A 6,594-nucleotide genomic window follows, 5' to 3' on the forward strand; every position below is an offset into this window, starting at 1 on the left:
ATTCCGTTTTCAATTTTTATATTCATTTTGTGACTCCACATGATCATGAACCTACAAAGACATGAAAAACAATAAAAATAAGAATTAGATAAATATTGGGTTGCCTCCCAACAAGCACTTCTTTAATGTCAATAGCTTGACAGTGGGCTCTCATGGAGCCTCACAGATGTGCAGAGCTTTGTTGAGACTTTCCAACACCAAACTTAGAGTTTGGATATGGGAGTTCAACACCAAACTTAGAGTTTAGTTGTGGCCTCCCAACACCAAACTTAGAGTTTGACTGTGGGGGCTCTGGTTGACTCTGCTTTGAGAGAAGCTTTTTCTGCTTCCTCTCCATGGTTGCAGAGGGAGATCCTTGAGTTTTAAACACAAGGGAGTCCTCATTCCATTGAAGGGCTATTTCACCTCTGTCAACATCAATCACAGCTCTTGCTGTGGCAAGGAAAGGTCTTCCTAGGATGATGGAGTCATCCTCTTCCTTTCCAGTATCCAGGACTATGAAATCAGTAGGTATGTAGAGGCCCTCAACCTTTACTAATACATCTTCTACTTGTCCATAAGCCTGTTTTCTTGAGCTGTCTGCCATCTCTAGTGAGATTTTAGCAGCTTGCACCCCATAGATTCCCAGTTTCTCTATTACAGAGAGGGGCATGAGGTTTATTCCTGAACCAAGGTCACACAGAGCCTTAAAGATCATGGTGTCTATGGTACAGGGTATTATGAACTTTCCAGGATCCTGTCTCTTCTGAGGCAATGTCAGTTGATCCAGATCACTCAGTTCATTGATGAACAAGGAAGGTTCAACTTTCCAAGTATCAATGCTAAATAATTTGGCATTCAGCTTCATGATTGCACCAAGAAACTTGGCAGTTTGCTCTTTAGTAACCTCCTCATTCTCTTCAGAAGAGGAATACTCATCAGAGCTCATGAAGGGCATAAGGAGGTTCAATAGAATCTCTATGGTCTCTAGATGAGTCTCAGATTCCTTTGGTTCCTCAGAGGGAAGCTCCTTATTGGTCACTGGACGTCCCAGGAGGTCTTCCTCCTTGGGATTCACGTCCTCCTCTCCCTCATTGTGTTCGGCCATTGTACTTATGTCAATGGCCTTGCACTCTCCTTTTGGATTCTCTTCTGTATTGCTTGGGAGAGTACTGGGAGGGATTTCAATGATCTTTTTACTCAGCTGGCCCACTTGTGCTTCCAAATTTCTAATGGAAGACCTTGTTTCATTCATGAAACTTACAGTGGCCTTGGACAGATCAGAGACTAAGTTTGCCAAATTAGAAGTATTTTGTTCAGAGTTCTCTGTCTGTTGCTGAGTTGATGATGGAAAAGGCTTGCTATTGCTAAACCTGTTTCTTCCACCATTATTAAAGCCTTGTTGAGGCTTTTGATCCTTCCATGAGAAATTTGGATGATTTCTCCATGTTGAGTTATAGGTGTTTCCATAAGGTTCACCTAAGTAATTCACCTCTGCTATTGCAGGGTTCTCAGGATCATAAGCTTCTTCTTTAGAAGAAGCCTCTTGAGTACTGTTGGATGCAGCTTGCATTCCATGCAGACTCTGAGAGATCATATTGACTTGCTGAGTCAATATTTTATTCTGAGCCAATATGGCATTCAGAGTATCAACTTCAAGAACTCCCTTCTTCATAGGCGTCCCATTACTCACAGGATTCCTTTCAGAAGTGTACATGAACTGGTTATTAGCAACCATGTCAATGAGTTCTTGAGCTTCTGCAGGCGTTTTCTTTAGGTGAATGGATCCACCTGCAGAAGTGTCCAGTGACATTTTTGATAGCTCAGATAAACCATCATAGAATATGTCCAGGATGGTCCATTCTGAAAGCATGTCAGAAGGACACTTTTTGGTCAACTGTTTGTATCTTTCCCAAGCTTCATAGAGGGATTCACCTTCTTTCTGTCTGAAGGTTTGAACATCAGCTCTAAGCTTGCTCAGCTTTTGAGGAGGAAAGTACTTGTCTAAGAAAGTCGTGACCAGCTTATCCCAAGAGTTCAGGCTGTCTTTGGGTTGAGAATCCAACCATAATCTAGCTCTGTCTCTTACAGCAAAGGGGAAAAGCATGAGCCTGTAGACTTCAGGATCTACTCCATTAGTCTTAACAGTATCACATATCTGCAAGAATTCAGTTAAGAACTGAAAAGGATCTTCAGATGGAAGTCCATGAAACTTGCAGTTCTGCTGCATCAGAGAAACTAATTGAGGTTTCAGCTCAAAGTTGTTTGCTCCAATGGCAGGAATGGAGATGCTTCTTCCATGTAAATTGGAATTAGGTGCAGTAAAGTCACCAAGCATCTTCCTTACATTATTATTATTTTCGGCTGCCATCTCCTGTTCCTGTTCGAAAATTTCTGAAAGGTTATCTCTGGATTGTTGTAATTTAGCTTCTCTTAATTTTCTCTTCAGAGTCCTTTCAGGTTCTGGATCTACTTCAACAAGAATGTTCTTGTCCTTGCTCCTGCTCATATGACAAAGAAGAGGGCACAGAAAAAATAATAATAATAATATGGATCCTTTACACCACAGTATAGGGATCCCTGTGTGAGTAGAAGAAGAGGGGGAGACAAAGAATGTAATATAATGGAAGAAACACAACTGTGAGGAGGGTTGAGATGTGAGATGAGATGTTAGTAGATGAATAAATAAATAGAATAAGATGAGAGAGAAGAAATTTTCGAAAATAATTTTTGAAAAAGAGTTAGTGATTTTTGAAAATAATTTTTTTTAAATCAAAAATAAAAATAAGAATAATTAGTTAATAAAAAGAAATTTTTGAAAAAGGGAGAAGATATTTTCGAAAATTGAGAGAGAGAGAGTTAGTTAGGTAGTTTTGAAAAAGTTAAGAAACAAACAAAAAGTTAGTTAGTTAGTTGAAACAAATTTTGAAAAGATAAGAAGGTAGGAGGTTAGAAAGGATATTTTGAAATTAGATTTTTGAAAAAGATAAGATGAGAAGATATTTTTGAAAAGATATGATAGGAATTAGTTTTGAAAAAGATTTGATTTTTAAAATCTCAATTAATGACTTGATTCATAAGAAATCACAAGATATGATTCTAGAACTTAAAGTTTGAATTTTTCTTAACAAGCAAGTAACAAACTTCAAATTTTTGAATCAAAACATTAATTGATTATGTTATTTTCGAAAATTTGATATAAAAATAAGAAAAAGATTTTTGAAAAATATTTTTGGAATTTTCGAAAATAACTAAGAAATTTGAAAAAGATTTTGAAAAAGATAAGATTTTCAAATTGAAAATTTGATTTGACTCATAAGAAACAATTTGATTTTAAAAATTTTTGAAAAAGTCAATCCAAATTTTCGAATTTGATGAGAGAAAAAGGGAAAGATATTTTTTTTATTTTTGAATTTTTATGATGAGAGAGAAAAACAAAAAAAAATGATGCAATGCATGAGAATTTTAGATCAAAACATGTGATGCATGCAAGAATGCTATGAATGTCAAGATGAACACCAAGAACACTTTGAAGATCATGATGAACATCAAGAACATCTTTTTGAAAAATTTTTAATGCAAAGAAAACATGCAAGACACCAAACTTAGAATTCTTCAATGCTTAGACACTAAGAATTCAAGAATGCATATGAAAAACAAGAAAAGACACAAAACATGCAAATGCAAAGATCAAACAAGAAGACTTACCAAGAACAACTTGAAGATCATAAAGAACACTATGAATGCATGAATTTTCGAAAAATGCAAGATGCACATGCAATTGACACCAAACTTATAACATGACTCAAGACTCAAACAAGAAACAAAAAAATATTTTTGATTTTCTTGATTTTCTAATTTTTTTGGATTTTTATTTTATATTTTTCGAAAATTATTTAGAAAGAAAGAAAAATAAGGATTCCAAAATTTTTAATATGAATTCCAGGAATCTTGCATTCTTAATTTAAAGCTTCAGTCCAGGAATTAGACATGGCTCACTAGCTAGCCAAGCTTTCAATGAAAGCTCCGGTCCAAAACACTAGACATGGCCAATGGCTAGCCAAGCTTCAGCATGTAATTCAGACATGACATGCCTGACATACCCTACAGTCGTATAACAGCTGATGGTTGGAAGCCTCAGTCCAAAAGAATTTAGACATGGCTTTACAGCCAGCCATGCTTCACATGCTTCATGAAACACTAGAATTCATTCTTAAAAATTTTGAATCTAAAATTTTTTTCGAAAACAGGTGAGAAAATTTTGAAATATTTTTGAAAAATTTTTGAAAAGAAAACAAAAAGAAAATTACCTAATCTGAGCAACATGATGAACCGTTAGTTGTCCAAACTCAAACAATCCCCGGCAACGGTGCCAAAAACTTGGTACGCGGAATCGTGATTACACTTTAATTATGTAAAATTCATCGCTCTTTCTTTCTCTGGTAATGGCGCCAAAAACATGATGCCAAGACCACGGTTCACAACTCTGTGTAACTGACCAGCAAGTGCACTGGGTCGTCCAAGTAATACCTTACGTGAGTAAGGGTCGAATCCCACGGAGATTGTTGGTATGAAGCAATCTATGGTCACCTTGTAAATCTCAGTCAGGCAGATATAAAGTGATAATGGTGTTTTTGAATATTATATAATAAAATAGGGATAGAGATACTTATGTAAATCATTGGTAGGAATTTCAGATAAGCGAATGGAGATGCTTTTCGTTCCTCTGAACCTCTGCTTTCCTGTTATCTTCATCCAATCAGTCTTACTCCTTTCCATGGCTGGCTTTATGTGATACATCACCACTGTCAATGGCTACTTTCGGTCATCTCTCGGGAAAATGATCCAATGCCCTGTCACGGCACGGCTAATCATCTGGAGGCACCACCCTTGTCAATGGCTTCATCTTATCCTCTCAGTGAATAATATGCTCACGCACCCTGTCACGGCACGGCTATTCATCTGTCGGTTCTCGATCATGCTGGAATAGGATTTACTATCCTTTTGCGTTTGTCACTAACGCCCTGCAATCGCGAGTTCGGAGCTCGTCACAGTCATTCAATCATTGAATCCTACTCGGAATACCACAGACAAGGTTTAGACTTTCCGGATTCTCTTGAATGCCGCCATCATTCTAGCTTACGCCACGAAGATTCTGGTTAGGAGATCTAAGAGATATTCATTCTAGCTTAATTCATGTAGAACAGAAGTGTTTGTCAGGCACACGTTCATAACGGAGAAGAATGATGAGCGTCACACATAATCATCACCTTCATCACGTTCTTGGGTGCGAATGGATATCTTAGAAGCGAAATAAGATGAATTGAATAGAAAACAGTAGTACTTTGCATTAATCTTTGAGGAACAGCAGAGCTCCATACCTTAATCTATGGAGTGTAGAAACTCTACCGTATGAAAATACATAAGTGAAGGTCCAGGCATGGCCGAGATGGCCAGCCCCCTAAACGTGATCTAAGATAGCATACAACTGATCAAAGATGCCTAATACAATAGTAAAAGGTCCTATTTATAATAAACTAGCTACTAGGGTTTACATGAGTAAGTAGTTGATGCATAAATCCACTTCTTGGGCCCACTTGGTGTGTGTTTGGGCTGAGCCTGAGTGTTGCACGTGTAGAGGTCCTTCTTGGAGTTGAACGCCAGTTTTTGTGCCAGTTTGGGCGTTCAACTCTGGTTTTGGCTCCTTTTCTGGCGCTGGACGCCAGGTTTGGGTAGAAGGCTGGCGTTGAATGCCAGTTTACATCGTCTATTTTTGGCCAAAGTATGGACTATTATCTATTGCTGGAAAGCCCTGGATGTCTACTTTCCAACGCAATTGGAAGCGCGCCATTTCGAGTTCTGTAGCTCCAGAAAATCCACTTTGAGTGCAGGGAGGTCAGAATCCAACAGCATCAGCAGTCCTTCTTCAACCTCTGAATCTGATTTCTGCTCAAGTCCCTCAATTTCAGCCAGAAAATACCTGAAATCACAGAAAAACACACAAAAACTAATGAAAACATCCCTAAAAGTAACTAGATCCTACTAAAAACATACTAAAAACAATGTCAAAAAGCGTATAAATTATCCGCTCATCATGGAACAACTCGACCCGGAGAAGGAAAATTGGCAGCAAACTGGAAAGGACCCTACCGAGTCATAGAAGTACTTGGAAAGGGCTACTACAAACTGTCCGAACTCGATGGACGAGAGCTTCCCAGATCGTGGCATGCCTGCAACCTAAGAAGGTACTATAGCTAGAGAAGGTAAAAGATCGCATCATAGGATGCACTCTTTTTCCTGAAAAGGTTTTTTAATGAGGCACCAAGTTGAGATCCAGAAATTATTCGACTTAAAAGGATGAAAAACTCCAACATGTATATATTTGCACTTTCTTTTGAATAAAATATATTTTAGATATTCTACAAATTCTCAAGACGCATTAATCTGAAGCATTCATCGGCCAATTATAAAGCAACAGATCGGCAGAAAGTGAAAAACAGATTCACTGCACGATCACGATAAAGACCAATAAAGGTGAAAACACGATTCATCTAAAGGTCGACAAAAGAAAGATAGAAACCACCTTCTACAAATCGGCAAAGATGAACACAGAAT

The 6,594-nt window shown here is 37.8% G+C and overlaps 1 non-coding gene across 1 annotated transcript; it reads left to right on the plus strand.

Moving 5' to 3' along the window:
• The first annotated feature begins 1,846 nt into the window (after positions 1–1,846).
• LOC112760913 (small nucleolar RNA R71) lies at positions 1,847–1,954 on the plus strand. Its single transcript, XR_003181328.1, has one exon. It is a non-coding gene; the product is annotated as a small nucleolar RNA R71 (small nucleolar RNA).
• The last annotated feature ends 4,640 nt before the right edge of the window (positions 1,955–6,594 follow it).

Source organism: Arachis hypogaea, chromosome 16 (genome assembly GCF_003086295.3).
Source record: "Arachis hypogaea cultivar Tifrunner chromosome 16, arahy.Tifrunner.gnm2.J5K5, whole genome shotgun sequence".
Classification (NCBI taxonomy): domain Eukaryota; kingdom Viridiplantae; phylum Streptophyta; class Magnoliopsida; order Fabales; family Fabaceae; genus Arachis; species Arachis hypogaea.